The sequence below is a fragment of the Podarcis liolepis genome, assembly GCF_965112155.1.
Source record: "Podarcis liolepis genome assembly, chromosome: 5".
NCBI classification, from domain to species: Eukaryota; Metazoa; Chordata; class Lepidosauria; order Squamata; family Lacertidae; genus Podarcis; species Podarcis liolepis.
This window is the reverse complement of record NC_139556.1, coordinates 20,294,082-20,314,816: the sequence shown is the minus strand read 5'-3', so window position 1 is coordinate 20,314,816 and position 20,735 is coordinate 20,294,082. Positions and strand designations below refer to the sequence as shown.

The window sequence follows — 20,735 nt, the reverse complement described above, 5'->3', positions numbered from 1 at the left end:
TTTGATTCTTTTGTTGCTGTCAGCTTTGTTCCCTGAGATGATAGAATGTTCACGAACATGCTATGTCATCACACCAACTCAACCAATCAGTGTTAGAGGCTTCCCCGTCACTAGCATAATGCAATATAATTATGCCATTCACAATTTTAAATAATAAAATGTTAAAATATTTAGAAACGTTTTAGTTGCTTGGAAACAGATTCTTTTTCTAATGTAATTTTTTAAAAAAATAAATGCTAATAAATTTTAATTGATCTGTATGCAAAATTAGGGTTGTTTTTTGTTTTTTAAACAATTCAAACTGATCCTTCTAAATGAAACTTCAACCCAGTAACAAGAGAGGCAAGAAAAACAACAGCTGTAAGGTTATTAACACATTAAGCCGCTAACAAATATTAGATGCAACAGTTTGATTTGAAAAGAGAGCCAAATAAAATGTCTTTGGACACTCAGTAAGTTCCAGTGTGTGTGATGATGCTTACTGCTAGATATGTGTGCAGAGGATGGCAGTCTCACATTTTGTAGGACATACAACCAGGATTTGTGGGGAAAGGTAGCTGATCAACTAAGTGGTGGGGTAGAACTGAAAATAATGCCAATATATTTCACATCTGCCAACCAATGCACCCCTTTGTTTTCAGATAGTACATGGATAGATGAGTCTAAAAAGCCTGGGATACCATTTTTCATGGCCCTCTAGCGGCTATGGTAGCTCATTTACCAGAAGTAATGTATTTAGCATTAACTCTGGAAAGTGTACACTCAATTCTGACCAAATTAAGCCCGATGGGCACACTGGTTGCCAGATGTGAATCCCCCCCCCAGCTTTCCTATCCTACCTTAGCACATAGGTGAGAACTAAGAGGGCACACTACCATTGTTTAACCTAATATGGGCCAACTCACTCAGGTATGATTGCGATTATTTAATTTCTATACTACTTAAGGTATATAGCCTAAGGGCCAATTCACACAAATCTAAGCTTTATTTAAAATATCCATACCTGGGAGCTGAAGCCAATCATTTTTCACTGGTGAGTGCATCTCTATGGTGTAACTGTTTGCTGAAGTCTTGTTTATATTTTTTTGAATACAATGCAGGTGTAAACAGACAGAAAAAGGAGTAATAGGTTAAATGGCCTGAGCTGCTCTGGTGAGGAGTATCCATGTCCAAAGAGACGTGCAATCACATATTTCACATTAGATAGAATTCAGGAAGAAAAGATTTGTGAATTCCAAAGCTGCTTCTGGAGTCGTATCATTAATGTTTTTTTCCTCAGAAGTAGCTGGGTGCATTTTAACACTCCTGTTACATTTGCATCTATCTTAAGAAATTCCTACAAGGTCACCCAAGAGAAGCAGCCTTTAATTTCCAAAGGCTTATTTGCTTAAAGTAGGGTAAAGAATGTAATTAAAAGCAAATTAAACATAACTGCCTTTAATTCCCCAATTATATAGATATACTTTGCAGATACATAGACACAGTCATTGGTTGCTATCATTTATATTCACACAGAAGCCTCCTACCTCACAACTTCCTGGGCCTAGCAGCTGCAAGCCAGCCTGAATCTTGGACCAAAGATGAAACCTGAGGGAAAACACTTGATTGCGTACGCTGCAACTTCTCATTGTTCACAATTTCGCAAGCAGCAGAGGAAACGGGAGGGCACTGGGCTAAGCTCCCCATTCAGTTTCCCCTGCCATTTCTAACCCCTCTGCCAGAATGTCCTTCACCCCAGTTTGGGGCTAGAAGAGCTGTAACTGTGGCCAGTTCTCCAAAGAATGCAGCTCAGTTTCCAGGGGATTAATGCAGGTGTGAAGAGAAACAGCTGTGGGAGTTCTTCCCCCTCACAGTTTTGGCTCTCACCTTGTCAGCTGCTGCTGCTGCTGCTGCTGCAGTTCCCATGCCACTTGGCTAACATGAGACCTGAGTGATAATGAATACAGTGGTACCTCAGGTTACATACGCTTCAGGTTACATATGCTTCAGGTTACAGACTCCGCTAACCCAGAAATATTACCTCGGGTTAAGAACTTTGCTTCAGGATGAGAACAGAAATCGTGCTCTGGCAACGTGGCGGCAGCAGGAGGCCCCATTAGCTAAAGTGATGCTTCAGGTTAAGAACAGTTTCAGGTTAACAACAGACCTCCGGAACGAATTAAGTACTTAACCTGAGGTACCACTGTACATGGAACCAGGCTCCTTGTGGTCATGTCCAAGCTCCTTGAGGCCATGAAATTTTGATATCCTTGTGTGTTTTAACTTTTGTATGTTTTAATGTAGAGTTGTAGGTTTCCCCCCTGATTTTATGGTTACTTTTTTTTTGTAAACGGCTTTGAAGTCGTTTTTTTTTATAACAAACAAGTGGTGTGTAAATTTTATGAAAAAAAGTAAAACATTAAATTGTCATTCAATCGGGATTCAGGCCTCATCATGGGACTGAAACTGCCTTGGTCGCGCTGGTCGATGATCTCCAGTTGGGCTAGGGACAAGGGTGAAAGCTGTTTCCTAGTCCTGCTGGATCTCTCAATGCCCTTTGATACCATCGACCACAACATCCTTCTGGACCGGCTAGAGGGGCTGGGAGCTGGGGGTACTGTTATACAGTGGTTCCGCTCCTTCCTCCTGGGCCATGTTCAGAAAGTGGTGGTGGGGGATGAGTGTTCAGACCCTTGGGCCCTCACTTGTGGGGTGCCTCAGGGTTCCATCCTCTCCCCCTTGCTTTTTAACATCCATATCAGTGGTGTCCAAACTTTTTTCAAAGAGGGCCAATAATTCAGTAATTCAGCTTTACTAGTAAACCGGAGGTTAAACTAACCCCTTTCCAGCCCCGGGAGGAGTGTGGAGAGTGTTTGTGTGACACACCTACACACTGCAGCCAACACACTAATGTGTTGTGACACACAGTTTGGAAAGCTCTGGTCTATGTGATGAGGCAAATGGCCAATTCAGAGTGAGGCAAATGAAACCAACTCTGAGTGAGAACAATGATTACTGAATAGGCAGTATGATTTCACTTCCCTTTGAAGCAGTTGCCTAAAGATTACCAAAGGGGGAGGTACTATTTGAAGCCATCTAAAATATTCACAAAAGTGCCCCCTCATCCAAATGCTGGGAGGGAAATGTGAACAGTACATAACCCAATATGCCTCGATTCATTAATACTATCAGCATCACTAAAGGAAAAGTAGAAAAACTCAAATAATTTATCTCTTGAAACAAAATTTAAAAATTACTTTCAGTAGCACCTTAGAGACCAACTAAGTTTGTTATTGGTATGAGATTTTGTGTGCATGAACACTTCTTCAGTGCATGCACACGTAAGCTCATACCAATAACAATCTTAGTTGGTCTCTAAGGTGCTACTGGAAGGGATTTTTTTTATTTTGTTTTGACTACGGCAGACCAACACGGCTACCTACCTGTAATTTATCTCTCGGTCACTCCCTACTTCAAATATTTGTTTGGCAGCATTCCTTCTTTGAAATGTTACTAACAAGGGAGGAGGTGAGTTTGTGTGGTCCTTACAGCATTATTTCCCCCCAGTTCCCTTAACAATCACAAACTACATAAGTGCAACCAGCAAATAATATATTAGCAGAAGGCAAGAAATTATCATACAACAATCAACACAGATTTAAGTGCAGTTCATAAAACATAAATGTGCAGGGGAAGGGGAAGTTTGGTCCCCCCCCCCCTTGTAAGGATACAGAAGTTAAGGAAAAGGGTTTTAGTTTTCACAATTAAATTTAATCCAGTAAGTTTCAAGGAAATATCTAAAAGGATGGGTGAGCAGATATCTCCTGTTTTATTTTTCTATACTTTTTCTTAATCTTTCTCTTCCCTATGTTCTGCTCTTCCTAAATTCTGGCACAACAAGCTGAATTTCTCAAATTAATTATGGAACTGGAGCATGTTATGCTTTCCATTCTTTGCTACATTGTTCAGTTCCTTCAGATTTTTGTGTGTCTCCGACCACCACCTCTGCATTGTCAACATCACTGATTAAATACTGTGTTCCCTGTGATGATCCCCACCCCAGCCCCACCATTCTGATGTGATATAAATGCATCAATGTTCTTCTCATGTGGTGCATGCAAATGCACATGAACATTAATAAATAGTAATAGTAATAATAATAACCTTGAGTCAAAAACTGGAAATGAAAATAAGACTTTAGTCCAAAGCATGTTTACTTGAAAGACATACCCTAAAGAAAACCAAAAACCAAAAACCAGTAAGCTTTACTTTAGAGAAAATAAATTTAAGGTGAGAGTGTTACTATTTCCCTCAGAAATCCCATCCCAGATAAGCACTTTGGCCCCTCCAATATTTTTTCCTGCTGCTGAGCATATGAAAGGGGTGTTTATGTCTGTGTGTGTTGCATAAAGGTTCTGAGAAGGAACTCCAAGGCAGACCTTACAGGATTGTATGTAATTTTGCCTGGGCAACAGTGTGTGTGTGTGTGTGTGTGTGTGTGTGTGTGTGTGTGTGTGATATTCGATACAATTCAGCAGCTCGGCAGGAGTTCCTTTGAATTGTGAGCAAGTTTATCATCACTAATATCAATTTCTTTGCCATCCCAAAGCAGTTCTAGACGACTATTTAAAAATATTTCTCTAACCCACACCAAAAATGCCATCTAAAAACATTTGGCTTCCTAATGCGTGGTGTGATGTGCTACAAATGCCAGTTTGCCCATGCTCTGTATGTTAATCGCTAGCATTCTGAAGTGTTGCTGCCTGATTCACAATTGCTTAAAGTGAGAAAGACTCCCCCCACCGACATTTGACACAGAAGTGAGCCAAGAAATGCAGCTGAAGCCAGTTCAATGACAGTAGGATCCAGTAAAAAGCTGCTTCGAAATGCCTCAGTGCTTTCCATAAGTGAGCACATAAGGCTTGAGGAACATCCGCGAATTCAGTCTTTTGGCCTCCCAACCAGGGGAAAGGACTTGTGAAGGTGAATGGTTAGCAGACGAAGAGGTTATAAAAGAGACAAAACCAGGATAAAAATTAAATAAAAAGTAGCTGTCTTAAACTGTAATTGCACTTCTCTGCTGAGCATGCTTTCGGATATATAAATGTGATTTACCATCAGCTTGCAACTACAAATCAGGTCTTAAGAAACACTTGTGCTATGAAATTGTTTAATCTCATCAAGCTCTGCTTTCACAGCAAGCCATAAATCACAAAGTCTTTGTTATCATAGACCTCCATGAGCGCCTCTCAGGCAGGCAATGGATCGTGGGTATATATAATCCTGACTGCACAAACAGTGGGGTCGTTGCAAGCTGAAATACTTTCATAATAGCCACTGTGCAGCTGGTGGAACACAAGCCTATGATGGATATCTCATTTCCTACAGTCGGCATCTATTTCGAGCAAATTATTACCACATAAATTTCTTGTCAACAGAAACGGCCAATTAATTAAGTTAAAAATTTACTCGTGATCACATCTACAAACCAAATAGAACTGCAAGGCAATTTTCCAGTTACTGAATATACTGCAGGTCAGTTTAATGAATAATTTTTAACTTTGTCATAAACTCAAAGACAGGCTAATATCTGGAGGAACCTGAATGGAAAGCAGCTGCTGAGAGATTTACACATAATATATTTATGCAGATCCCGATTGTCGACATCTGGGGACAGGAATAAAACTTTATACAAATTATAGCAACATCTTCAGAGGAATGCACACTACCAGAATAATCACCCAAAGTTTCCCCTCAAAAACCATTGCATTTCAAGTGTGTAACATGTTCAGGAAAGAACACTGGGTTGTTTCTATAGAGAGAGAAAAAATAGCTATAATTGCATTAAACTCTTAAGCTGAATGGTTCATTATTGAGACTGAGAACTATAATGCGTAAAATGCTCACGATTATGCTCAAATTTACTTAACTTCCTGACATCTAATAGGACACTTTTTACTGAAAGTTATCACATGCAAATATCATTAGATAGCTGTTACTGTTAATAGGCGGGGAGATAACTAGGAATGCTTTTGTTTCGTCAAGATTAACAGAAATGTGCTTTTGCATTCTATAATCACAGTCATTTGAACATTTCCAAGAGTGCAAAATGGGACTGAAATTTAGAACGGTGGCCTCCATTTGAGCCCAAGGAGGCAAATTGATAAGAGCTATGAGTACAGCTACTGACTTTGGGTTATTATAGACATAAAACTGGCCTGCATGATAACAGGCCTCATTTGAGAACACTTCATAATTTTTATTTTAATCTTTTCCCAGAGTGAAAGCCCACACATATCTCCGTCACACACGCCATGTGATAACAAAAAGCAGGAGAAAGCTAATGGGATAAGGAGACTCTCACCTCCAGGTCAATGGTTCAAATTTATCCTGGGTAGCTACTGACAGAAAACAATTACCATCTGAAGGTTTTCTCTCTCTTTCTCTCTTATTTTATTTGCAGCCGTAGCTAAACACAAATTCTAGGAACATCTCGGTAGTTTATTAACTATACAATATATAATATCAACATGTACTATCTCTTGGATATTGAATTACTGTACTAGCCTGCAGTTTCATACGCATCACCCAAAGGGCATTCAGATAAGCCAACATTCAAGTGGAAAAGAAACAAGTAGCAATGACAAGAGGCCACATGGTGGAAGCATTTGGCATGAATTGAGCCCGTAGGGTGAAAATGGCTTTACCTGTCTGTTTTATGCCCCTAACTCTGGGGCACTCCTCTAGGGGACACGGATACATGAATATTCCCCTGGGGAGCTGCACATTTGCCCACCAATGGAAATCATGGCCAAGCTACCAGACTGAGGGATAAACAGAGTTTGCTTGAAGCTGTGCTCTGTGCTGCATCTCAATAGGAACTCAGCCCACATTTCTTCTACTTCACATTCTTACCACAAGAAAGGCCAAACTGGACATAACATCATTCATGTCATTTGGCTTTTTATGGCTGTCTTTTTATTGGGGGGGGGATCTGGTATGGGGAAGAGAGGAGTCAGGCTGAGACTGGCATGTGAAATGGGGGCCTAAACTCTTTGGTCTGCCACATTCCTGAGTGGAATCATCCCTGCACTGCCTATTTGTCATGGGAGGTAAGCGTCCATTGGTGGCAATGACAGCCTTTCTTCCATTTTGAGCAACAGGCACAAAAGGGGTTAATTCCAATAGGTGCCATTTTGGGGCGAAGTGTTAAAGTTCCCAACCCCTGTGCCAGCTGCTTCAGCCTGTCACAATAAATATATGTCTCAACCTGTCACGATTAAGCTACCCATAGCCTTAGAATTACCGTATACAGTAGTAGCCTGGGTTACAGATGCTTCAGGTTACAGACTCAGCTAACCCAGAAATAGTACCTTGGGTTAAGAACTTTGCTTCAGGATGAGAACAGAAATTGCGCGGCGGCGGCAACGGGAGGCCCCATTAGCTAAAGTGGGTTAAGAACAGTTTCAGGTTAAGAACGGACCTCCGAAACGAATTAAGTTCTTAACCCGAGGTACCACTGTATATAAAAAACAAGTTGACATCTAAAGAACTCCTTCAGGTGAGCCCAAGGAATCAAGTGTACCCTTTGGACAGCTGTATTCCCCACCAGCCCTGCCCACTGTCCCTTTGGACGTACCGCATGTGGTTGGCGGACGTTCTTTTGGCCAGCTCTGTAGTGCTGTTGAAGAAGCAGCATAAAACACATGGATGAGGTGTGCTGTAGCTGAACCAGTGTTTTATCTGTGGTTGCTGGTGAATTCAGTGGTTTCTCAAATATAATTTTTTAAAAATACACTGCGCATAGGCATGATGCAGTGCCAAAACTTAAAATAAGCATTAAATACAGGGCTGAGAACAATAATGAATAAACAACCCTACAACCAATAAAGCAGGAGGATCTCACTGATGCAAGGGAAGTTTAAGGACATGTTGATGATTTACACTGAGATGGGTTGACATTCCTGTAAGCATGATACTCAAAAGCTCATTTCAGAAGCTTTAAGTTGTGCGGTCATTTCTCCTGATTTATGGTTATTTTATAGCATCGAGAAATGGGCACGGCAGAGTCGGCCATAGTTCTAAATGAAGTTAAGTGATGTCCTTGATACAGAATCCAGCTGTATAATCTAGCTTTATCACACAGATAGGGATAATTATTTAAAAGGCATTGGTTTTACTTAATGTCAACCATAAATACAAACATAGGCGTGGGGAGACTCACCGTGCTAAAGCATTTGGGTAGATCAACTAGATTACAAGTAAATAGTTCCATTAAATACACGTGAATATTTAATATTTGTTGTTGATTTTTTAAAAAAACAACTGGTTACAGATCTTCCCATTTCATTTACACTCCTGACACACTAGGTCACAGACTTAGGAACTAGTTATATATTATGTTTATTGCATGCCTTGCAGCTATATCAGGGGATTTTCAAAAATTATTCCTATGGGGGCGGTCAATTTCCACCAGGTCTGCTGTATGCAGGAAGGAGAGGTTTACATCTTCACTCCCCAGCCATGATGTAAAATTGCAACAGAAAACTGCAGCGAGGGAAAGGTCCCATTGCCATGAGTAATACTATTTCAGGAACCTATGTGAATGGAGATCAAGCTCTGATCATGGACCTCAGGTTCATATGCACCTCCCACTCTGACTATTCTGTGCATAAAACGTACTGCCTGAAATGGGAGGTACCATGTTTATTTGAATTCAGGGCATCTCTCTGACCCTGTAATATGAATCCTGCTTCCAAGGAGAATTACAGATATTGTACATTCAAGTGAGTGTACTCCCCCACTACTCAGGAATTACATAAACATGGGAGGGGTGGATCCAGGAGAATCTGCTCCTTATCACCCCACGAATAGACATATCTGAGTAAGTGTTATTCTGACACGCACACTCCCCAAAATGGCAGTGTAACTTTGGGTTATGCCTCAGTTTTATCAGGAATTATTCTGCATTTTCCCTCTGGTTTCAGCCTTAATGGAAGACAGCCACCTGTCATTTCTCAATTTGCACATGGTTATCTACTTGTTACTTAACAACCACATAAAGGAGGTCCCTTCCTTTAAAAAGGCTCTTTTACTATGCAAGCACCTTTACAGACATTGTTAGCTCTTCTCCCTATCATGGGGTCTACTGTTTGCTTCCCAGAAAAGTGTAGATTACACTGAAAAGTATAGATTACCATAGTCCAATGGTAACTGCAAACCTGAAGTGACAAGTCAAGTGGTTGCTTCCTTTGGATCTAAGAACACAAACAAAAAACCAGTCACAATAAACCGGTGCGGACTGCAGTTGACAACTTGTTTACTCTGGGTTAATTTCATACATGTCAACTGGAATGTTCTTCGGGTCTCAAAATTTGACAGAAAATTTCAAGAGTTTCTCAGGGTCTTCAAGGGAAGAAGCAAAGGGGCAGGCCAGAAGCCAGGAGGCAGTCTATTTTCCATTTCTCTTCACTTCCCATGTCCTTCTAGCTTCACTCCTGAAGAACTCAACACTGCTAGGCACTTCTCCTGACCCTACAAGACCTGCCCTCTGCTCCTACCACTAGGGTATGCTTCTACCATACTGTCTCTACCCTCTGATCTGGCAGGCACCATCTTGGAGCTGCCAGATTGTGCCTCCACAGTCTGAGAAAGGCCTAAGTGCTTTGCATGAGTGGTATGTGGTGGCCTTATGTCACAAACCATGGCTATACAAGCCAATGCAGATGTAACATGGGCCATGAGACGACTTGCACTTCCCCCCAGCTCCTCCCTTCTTGTACACAACTCCCCCGCTGGCTAAGATCATACATGATGCAGGATGTTCCTGATGCAACCCCTAACCAAAGACAAAGCATGGGGAGGGCTGGGAAATATGTGTGAGCAAAGTAAGGGAGTACCTGGCCCCACAGCCTGCTCCCAGCCCCTTGTTCCTGGGTTCCTAGTCTGGAATGTTAGTCCAGCATAATTCTAGGAGAGCCCATTAAAAATAAGTATAAAAAGGCAGACTAGTTTGAAGTTCTCAACAAGCACAAAGTTCCTTATAATGAACCAGCACACACCATTCAGCACTTGGCCTCTGAGGGTATCAAGCATATTTTTAACTTATATAAAAAAATAGTCCATGGGTGCAGACCTGGGCGCGAACACACATACATGTACATACACACATTGCTTGAAAGCTGTGAACACTGAAAAAAAAAGTGCAGCTGCCTCAAGTGACATAGAGGATAACTGTCATTGGAATTAATAGGATTTGAATGTTTCGGAATTGCCAAAAGATTCCTTCACTTTTTGAAGGGTGTCTGATTCCTGCTGTGAATCAGACTAAGTGCCTGATTATTTGATGGAAACGTTGAGGATATTTCAGTATATGGTTGACTAACGCTCATTTAAATGCATGGAATATATATATTAGTCTGACAGAGCTGCAAACACAAGGCAGGCATTGGGCGTTTTTTCTTTTGTTCTGTTCTATTTTCTTCAGCTGTTCCCCATTACCCCCACTACACCAGACAGCTGACGTTGCATCACGGCTAAGCAAATGAGCTCTGAATGAAGAGATCCCTCACTCAAATGCTTAATTTCAGCCATGGACTTAGTAGACGTCCGTAGGAAAATCACAACACGAATACTGACCAACCTTTTGGAAACACCACTGAGACAAACATTTTATGCTCTAAAAATGTTAATTGCAATTATTATCCTCCATTCTCAACCACAACGAGGGGGAACTTACTGGTAAACCATGTGAGAAGTTCTACTGCAAATAAGAATACGGTAATTATGATTATTATTATGGAAGGCGACAAGAACTAGAAACAGACTGACAGTCAGAAAGGTGGGATGTTTTCATTGGATGTTTTTAAGCAGAGGTTGGGGGGTATTGATTTAGATGACCCTTGGTGTCCCTTCCGACTCTACAATGTTCTATGTTTCTATTGCCCTTTTACCCCTAGCCTTCTCAGGGCAGGCAAAGTCCAATACTAGCTTTAGAGAGGCTTTATCTTTACAGCGTAGTTGTGTTTGCAGTAGGTATTCCATTCTTACACCAGGGTTTCCTCTAGTCAACCCTCCAAAAGAGAAAAAGTAGGTGTGCCCTAAACACTAGCAACCTGTGCCTGGGTACCCTGATTGGTCACAGCTTCACCGTCTACAAATATGCATATAGCCTACACATTTTACACACTAGTTTAGGAGATGTGCATTAACAGCCGTACTTCCAGATCTACCGGAACTTTGGAGCCTACCTCATATCCAGGCACATAGGCGTACCAAAGAGAATTGGTTTTGCATGGTTTGATCTTTCTAGTTACAGTAATAGGACTGGGCCTCATGTTGCCTCGTCCTGGAACTCAAGAGGCTCATCTTCCCAACCACCAGGCATGCAGGGAACCCAGGAAAAGTGCACGAAAAGCCCTCCCATGCTGGCTGCCAGCCCACTGTAAGCTGGCCCCATGCATCCATGGCCATGTATTCAGGTTTTGGCATGAATAGCTTTAATGCAGTGGTGTGTAAAATACTGAATCCCAAAGTGTGACGGTGGATGCAGACAACCTGCTCATACTATTTCATAGTGAAACAGTGGGAGGGGACCATGCATGTAACAGAAAGAAAGCAAACACATGCAGCGTTTCCCATTTTCTCTCTGCATCCCAAGGCAGAAATTCTTCAGCACATATGAAAAACAAAACCACACACTGAAAACACTGGATACAAATCATTCTAACAGCATGAACAATACCAGGCTGAAATAAGCCAATAATGTTTCCTCAAAATAAACGACATGCAGTTTGAAAATCAGATTAAAAACATATGAACCTGAAATCATTTTATTGATGACTATTCAGTATATATTCCAACATTCCACTCTCTGGGGAGCAAGCAAGAAAGAAGACAGGACAACGAAAGAATTTGCTGGACAAATCCCAGTGTGCACTGTGAATATGCGGCTTAATTTTCTGTTTACTAAAATTGAGCATGTAAAGATCAGACCATTGTGACCATCGGCACGCACACATACATACACAGACACCTCCTGAAACACAATCAGCCCTTCTCCAAATGGGAGATCTGGAGGGGGGGACTCTAGCATTCCCCTCCCAAGGCCATGAAGAGGCCAGTGTGCAGTTGCCATACACTATACACAAAACATTTAATTTATAATAGTTAGAATCTGGCTCTTGACCAAGCTGAAAGAACTATGTCTTATTTCACTTGCTCTTGAGTATGTCTCTTTTGGAGATAAATGGCTGTGCGGTTTGCCAGTTCTCTCTTCTGTTTGGCGTTTTGTTTAGCTCCCCTTGTGACAAGCCAAGAGTTGATGCATCTGCTTGAATGTGTAATATACATCTTTGGTCAACTTAGCTTTTTTCCTTGACAATATTATGTCAAACAATCACATCACAACTGGCTCTGATCTCTTTGTTGTTAGCTAATAAATTAAAGACTATTTATTATCTGCAATCCTTTTTTCCCCCTTTTAATGGTGACACATTTGTGGTGAATTATGGGGCAGCTTTATAAACTAGGCTGTGGGCCAGAATCGGCCCCGGCGTTCATGTGAATGTTCCGTCTCCCACTTGGCCTCCCAGCCTGGTGGTAAATCAAGGCAGCTGTCACAGCACACTAAGTTAGTGTGCGTCATCGGGGAAAGCAGGAAGCACTGGGGGTATAATTCTGTCCATCAAACTAATATGTTATATCAGTAGCTTTGTAATCTTCAGCAATAAGTTATGGGAAGTGACACCTAAGAATTCACTTTGAAAGCAACATGTTCCTCAGACCTTAAGCCAAAACAGACCCATTCCGCAGCAAGGGATTCTCTGTTTATATGAATGGATTTGTTGTTGCAGCTACAAGTCCTGTCCCATATCAATGGTTGCCATATTGTAGACATTCCACAGCAAACTCTTCCCTCTACTCAGAGTCTTTCCAGTAGACTCCGTAAAGCCTGAAAACACAAATTCCTTCTTTTCTTTCTTGGTCTTCATCTTTCTTTCTCTTCCTCCACCCCCACCCCCCAATTTAAAAGAAAAATCATCTCCACTCTTTCTGTAACCTCCAGTAGCAGGCTAGATAAATATACCACTTGAATGTTATCATGACAAACTGAACTTCTGACATACAGGAATGAATGGGTGGCCTATTTCTCCTGTCCGTCCCCCTCTCCCCCTTTTCAACCTTTGCCTTGACAAATGTGGGAAATGACTGAGGACAACAGCAGAAAACACACACACAACATATAGAGAACTGGCAGTTTTTGTTTTTGTTTTTAATGCCCATTGTTCACATGACCCTGAAATAAGAAAAATACAAAGCTTCACAAGAGTTGAAGTTTGCTCTCTACTACTTCTATTATTTTTAGTGAGTTATTTAACATGATCACTGAAGACTGAGAAGATAGGGATGTAGTAGTAGTAGTAGTAAAGGTAAAGGAACCCCTGACCGTTAGGTCCAGTTGCGGACGACTCTGGGGTTGCGGCGCTCATCTCGCTTTACTGGCCGAGGGAGCCGGCGTACAGCTTCCGGGTCATGTGGCTAGCATGACTAAGCCACTTCTGGTGAACTAAAGCAGTGCACGGAAACACTATTTACCTTCCCACCAGAGCAGTACCTATTTATTTACTTGCACTTTGACGTGCTTTCAAACTGCTAGGTTGGCAGGAGCAGGGACCGAGCAATGGGAGCTCACCCCGTCGCAGGGATTCGAACCGCCAACCTTCTGATCGGCAAGCCCTAGTAGTAGTAGTAATAATAATAATAATAATAAGTAATCTAAATTGACAAACAGATTACGTGATGTCTCAATTCAAGCTAGTGTGTCCTATGCAGCAAAAGAGAAAATTAGATGTACAAAATTAGATGTACTGGAGCTGTTAAAATAAGAAAGAAAGAAGCAGCTTGCTGTGCATGTTTTGATATAGTTAAGCCAGCTGCCCAGACTGTACTTCTGAATGGAGAATGTGAGCACATTTTGGTTACTGTGTTTTCAACAAGCAAAAGACAATGAGCATAGTCCAGGATAAATAGCCAATGAGTGCTCAATAGTGAAAATGCATATATGCAAATCTTGAAAAATGTTATGTGTAATGCTGTGGAAGGAAGAAATATTGGGGTGGCTGGATAGGAAACTGGGAGGTACACTGTGCCTCTGCAGCCTTCCCCTGCTTACAGCAGCCTCTGCAGGTCCAACTGAAGGAGCTCCAGAAATGCATATTGCTAGCTGACAACAGATGCTGCTGCCAAAAGAGAAAAATGGCAAACAGTCTCCTGCCTGTGTATGCAGAGAAGTGCTCTGCGTGCACAGACAGTTCCTCTGTGGATCCCAGCCAGCATCATTTAATGTGGCATGTGCCAAGAAGATTCAATTTTTAAAACCACATAACAATGACCAAACTGTGTGGCCCCCACCTCTAAAGGTAAACACTCTGATAAAACAGCAATGTTAACTGAAGCTATTGCAAATTTAAATTCAGCCCAAGGGAAGACTTTGAACCATTCATGTTTTAAAACTTGCAATAAAAACCCCCCAAAACAAAACCCAAAAGTATCGGCTTAATGGTTAGCCAACATCTTGTTTCGTAAGGTCAGAAATAACTATCTGGAGGTTAATGTACTGGACCTGAGACTTCTATTAAATGCCAAGCTTTGAATTACTTTGTACAAGTGATTTGGCCTCCCTGTGCCTAGATTTCCAGCTTCTAAAACAAGAATGAAGAATAACTGCAGCTTTGAAAGGTGAGACATTTGACTCACAAGAACAACTATGGCCCCACTAAGGCTTATAGATACATTTAAAGTCATTTGCAATGTCAGATTTCAGAGTTTTAAGTTCTTTCCCTAGAATTCACAAAAGGCAGAATTTTATTGAATAGAGAGATCCCAACAAAGCCAAATATTACTCAGAATATTCTGGCATTTATCATCAAAATGTGCAATTTTTGTCAAACCAACTGTGAATATTCATCTTGCAACTGAGTGCTGCAACCCTCTGTGCCTGATTTCCACTGCAATGATGAATGTGCCAGCAAAACCTACATTCTACGTGAACATTTAAACCAACATTTAGAGGAGTTTTGTTTATCACAAAAAGAGCTTGGGGTCAAATTCTTGATTGTGTCCATAGAAAAGCAAGTCACTTAGAAATGCAAACTGAGATTTATGATGAATTTCTTTAAGATCAAGTTGAATGGGCTCAGTTTTCAAATGTTCACAATGGTGCTTTTCCAGTTGGCCAACAAGCAGCAGGAGTAGCATTTTGAACACCCTACTTTACACCTCTTCCTCCATTTTACTTGGTCTTCTGTTTTAGAATCATGGACCATAGATCTCCAGGGTATGGCAGGACCCATATGAAGATATTGCTGGTCAGACAGTTGTGAGTACTGAAGACGTTGATGAACTATAGACTGTGTGAATATCAACACACTCCAGGTGAAGGCTGTGGGATGATACATACTTCCTGAACAATGCTCTGATAATTTATTTATTCTCAAATATAAGTCCTAAATGGAAATATGACTAATTAACAAAATACCAAACAAATGGTTATACAAACAGCAAACTCAACAAAAACTGTGAATAAGTGTGCATGAATCGAATATTTTTCTATTGTTTATTACTATAAATCATGGCTTGAGTAAAGGTTATAACTTAATATGACAGATCGCCATTTTGAACTTTACTGACACCTATACCAGTCTTATCTCATTCTGAATTCCTAATACTTTATGTATAGATCCGCACTTGTAACCTAGCTACCAGCAAAATCTTTATCAACACCTGTTAAAGAGTGGTTGCTACCTGGGGTTGCCAACTTGAATAAAATATTGGGGGGGCAAGTGAGCCCTGCCCCACATAGATGATCACATGATACTGCACCCCCCTATTTGAATGGCACTGCCCATCAACTTTGGGGGGCATGGCCTCATCAAATATTTTATTGGGGGGGGCTGAAGGGACCGCAAGCTCTAGGAGTTGGCTCCTATATGGTTGCCACTAAGATAGATTAGTCATTGCCAATTTGGATTATTTTATTTCAACTTTTAATGAAGCAGAATAAAAATAGGAAAATATGCAGGAAACTCTAGGGAGAGACAACAGAACGATAGAAATATTGGAAGTATAGGATTTGCTCATCTCAAGCCCATTCCATTAGGATGTATTGGCTAAAATTAGTACAAAAACCCTGGATTTTCAATGGCTCAAAGCTGCAACAAGAAATTTCACCTTACTCAACTCAATCAAGGAACCAACACACACTTTGCCTTAAGGACAGGTATACGCTTCCCCCTCCGTTTCTTGTCTTGCTGTTAGTGTGGGTTCTGTGGCAAAATTGTCACATACACTTTCTGTAGGCTTTTAAGAAGAGTTAGGGATTCTTTCACTCTTCAGATCAAGGGGTGTGTGTGTATATATTCTGTAGGATTTGCTGTCTGCTTAAATTGTAATTTTGCTGTTTGAAGCAACACACACACACACACACACACAGAGAGAGAGAGAGAGAGAGAGAGAGAGAGAGAGAGAGAGAGAGAAAGAAAGAGTACTAAATTAATCTTTTACTCCTTTTGTGTGAGAACTTCTTGTGGGCATAAGGTTACATGTAAACACATATTTATAATGAACACACATCATAACTCTAGCAAAAGATCCTAAACCTCTTGGTAGTGTGCGTATGAATACATGTGACTGCTGGACACGCATGTGGGTTTAGACACATGCATAATAACACAGCCTTAACACAAAAACAACACACACACCCAATGAAAACTTTCTGAAGTATAAAAGTTTTTTTTCCTCTCTCATCTTTCTGAAAACTTCAGTAAACTAATTAGGCAGGTGGTAGGTCAAGGAGGGGGCCACCACAGAAAAGCCTCTGCTCCCCATTGCCATCCATTTTACCAAGAGCAACAGCACTCGGAGCGGAATCTACTCTCTGTAGTTCTCAGAAGCAAGAAGGGAAGGCATGGTTTGTAGGAATCCCAGTTAATAAGAAGTTTGGGCAACCCAGCACGGTTTGAAAGGAAAGAAGTAAATCTAACTATTTCCACAACAGGGACTATACTTGGCTTCCTCAAAAGCATATTGTTTCAATCCCATACACGCTCTGACACTGTAATACAACTGTCAACTTCTCCTTTCTGTCTAATATAAACAGAGAGAATTAGAAAGAACAAACAGCAGTTGAGTTAATCCTTTGCTTCATAAGTCTTCTGCTGACTTCATGATCTTCAGCTAGTTCTTGCGTATTTGTAAATGTTGTGAGGGCTAAACTGCATTGACACAACAAGCTGGACCACAATTCCATAGAGAGCTTTGGGATTAGAGTGACTTCCACTCTACTCATTCCTGCTAATTTCTTTCCTGTAAATAATGAAATGTATAAGACCTGCGAATTTGCGCCAAGTCAGACACACAATACCCAGCCCATATTGTTTAAATAAGCCTCACAGAATGGAGGCTACACACAAGTCCTGAGAGGTTTTCCATTTCATTTCTCATGTAAGTTTTCATTTTCCACTGCCCAGCCACTTCATAAAGTATTGCAACTTTGCTTTAGTGAAAAGGTTAGCTTTGCTAGCCAAGAAAGTTTGTGCAGTGGTTAAGAGACTGAGCTATGAACCAGAAAATCTCAGATTCAAATCTTGGCCCAGCCAAGAAATCACTAACTCTGCGCCAAGGCATACTCTCTCGGTCTGCTCCTCCTGTCTGCCATGTGAGCACAACACTGGCTAAATTTCCAGAGATGTAAAGATTACTGAGGATATTATATGTTTGAATTCTATAAATATCAAAAGTTTACACATCATAGCATCCAAGATACAGCTATTGGTTACTGTCCTGTAATCATAACCAGATATGTCAAATTGTGTCCAGACAAAACAAAGTCTGACATTTGTGCTTGACATTGAAAACTACAATTGTGTGGCATGGATAAGTGCAGCCGCACGCACTGGACCCACCTCCATTGCTGTGCCCCCTTCATCAAGGGCATGTATGCAGAGGGGAGCCTGCTGGGTGCACACAGGAATCTCTGTAATGTAGAACTACATGAACCTCACATCCAAACAGAGCTAGACTAACAAGCCTATTGCCTATACTGAGCTTCTGGTTATAGGATGCGAACAGAAACAACATAAAGATTATTTAGATTGGTTAACAGGCAGGTGCTGGTTGACAGAAATGGATTAATCAGTGGACATTCCAGCAGAAAGGTACATGTTAAACATGGAGCTTACATACACTCTGCTATGTCTCAGAACTGAAATGCTTTTCAGGAAAAAGAGAACCTAAAGTCTTTTGTGGTGTTCTGTATATTTCACATTTCAAGGCCCTCTGTTTACACATTGCTCCTCATACTGGAAATCCACTGTCCTTCCAAGGGGTTATGGGTTCACCCACTAAAGGAGATCTGGACTCACATGGTGAGATGAACCTATTGTTTTATTTCTTTGAATGACAATGCAGACTATGTTGTTGTGGTTAGGGTGAGTTGAAAGAGGGATTGACATTAATACTGGCAGGATGAGATTGACATCTTGCATATCCCATTGCCCAGTAGACATGTATAATATCCAAGGGATTTTGGAAAAATGCACAGGGCAGTATCAATTGGTTAGTGTGCCCATAGGCTGGTCAACGCACTCTTGTGGACTGCTCAAAGAACATACAAAATGCATTAGAAGATAATGTATTACACTAAGTATTGCTGAACTGAAGTATTCAGTCTAGCAATTTTCAGACATTTCAGTAAGGTGTGAATTAATTGTCCTCTAAAGGTTGGGTTAAACTTTAAGGGGCAAAAAATATTCTTACACTTGGCGGGGCAGCTGTTTTTTCACATTTTCTATAAACAAGCAGCGTACCAACTGTGCATTTTGAGTCTAGGCATGTGGATCCTTACACACTCATTTTGATCAACACACAATGGATGAAGCCTGTAAGCATTCTCCTCCACACATTCATTTCTACTCTGTTTAACTACGTATCTCCACAGATTTACAATCTTCAAGGAACCATACATCATCTACATAAAAAATGAAATTCCCTAGCAACACTTTTTTCCCCCTAAAAAAAAAAGCTGCTTTACTTTTCCAAACCACTGTCCATTATTCATGTGTTAAGTGGAGGACAGATCTGAAAGTAAAATGAAACAAAAAAAACACCTTGAAAGACAATTAGTTTTAACTAATTCACATCTGAAGACAGAGAACAAACTTTTGTTACAACAGCTTTCAAAAAATAAATTTCTTCAAAACCTTGTCAGAGACCAGATGTATCCTAGTTACCATTACATAATGCACAATGTTTCACTTGTATAAAATAGAAGATAAGGGCCAGGGGAAAATACACTCCTTTAAAGTTGTTGCTAATGCCTTCAGATTGGGTGCCTGAGTGAAATAAGTGTTTTCAAAATGTAGAAATGGGTCGAAAGGCAGGGTTGGGCTGTCACTGCTGGACTCAACAGAGCCTTGTTTCAAACTTTTTCCAGAATTGATGAAAATTGCAGCCATGTTAATAGAATTCCATCTACCAGCAGTAATGTTCTGAATGCTCTTCCCACACAGGTCCACTAGTTTGCATGGGGACACTGGCAAGTTGATTCCCACTCAGTCCAGTAAACCCATGCCAGGAGAGCATTAAAACATAATAAATGCATGAACTGGAGCCCAATCATGTGGTTAGGATCTCTTTCACACAGAGGATCATTTGAATCAGTTCTTCATTTGTTATGCATCCAAGGCTGGATTTGGACATATCAAAGAAGCGTTTCAGTTAAACACGTTGCAAACTTTGAATGAGAAATCGGGTAAGCAAAAACGGAACTCCACAGCGCCATCTGGTGTCACAGTGTTAGAATGCATAAACAATGCATATAAAGTGTTTTTGCTTTTCCAGTGTAGCTGAGTCCTATGCCAAGTGTGGAGAACCTTTGGCCCTCCAGATGTTGTTGAACTACAAGACCTGTCACCCCTGGCCATTGGCTGATGGAAGTTGTAGTTCAGCGACATCTGGAGGGTCAAAGGTTTCCCCACTCCTGATCTAAATGGTATGTAACATCAAAAAAGGAGTGAGAGACGTATGGAATGTTTGCATTTCAGAACTGCCTTTCTGGTTCCAGCCAGTCCAGACACGTATTCTGTTTTCCAACAGGGAGCACTTACAAGTCTGCTTCTGAGATAACTGAGGGAATTACCAAGGAAAACATGGACTTCCTTTTGTTTGTCTCTAGTCCCTGATGTTCAGAACTATACAATTCTATACTGTGGAAAGTGGAAATTATCTGACCAAGAGTTCATTTACTTTGTGCAAATCCTATATAAACCAGGGCATGAACTTTAAATTAAGAGGGTATTTTTAGCTAATTTATGAGGTTTTAATGGGAAAGCAAGGGACCCGGGTGGCGCTGTGGGTTAAACCACAGAGCCCAGGACTTGCTAATCAGAAGGTCGGCGGTTCGAATCCCCACAACGGGGTGAGCTCCCGTTGCTTGGCCCCTGCTCCTGCCCACCTAGCAGTTCAAAAGCACATCAAAGTGCAAGTAGATAAATAGGTACCACTCTGGAGGGAAGGTAAACGGCATTTCCGTGTGCTGCTCTGGTTCGCCAGAAGCGGCTTAGTAATGCTGGCCACATGACCCGGAAGCTGTACGCCGGCTCCCTCGGCCAATAAAGCGAGATGAGCGCCGCAACCCCAAAGTTGGTCACGACTGGACCTAATGGTCAGGGGTCCCTTTACCTTTACCTATACCTAAT

General features: G+C 41.2%; 1 protein-coding gene and 1 long non-coding RNA gene across 2 annotated transcripts in view; one reads left to right on the top strand and one right to left on the bottom strand.

The window, feature by feature from the left end:
• Window positions 1-20,735, bottom strand: part of LRMDA (leucine rich melanocyte differentiation associated) — a 724,603-nt gene that overhangs the window by 149,069 nt on the left and 554,799 nt on the right.
• On the top strand, window positions 14,688-19,028 carry LOC310706745. Its single transcript, XR_014526138.1, has 3 exons — window positions 14,688-14,718; window positions 15,293-15,358; window positions 18,977-19,028. It is a non-coding gene; the product is annotated as an uncharacterized lncRNA (long non-coding RNA).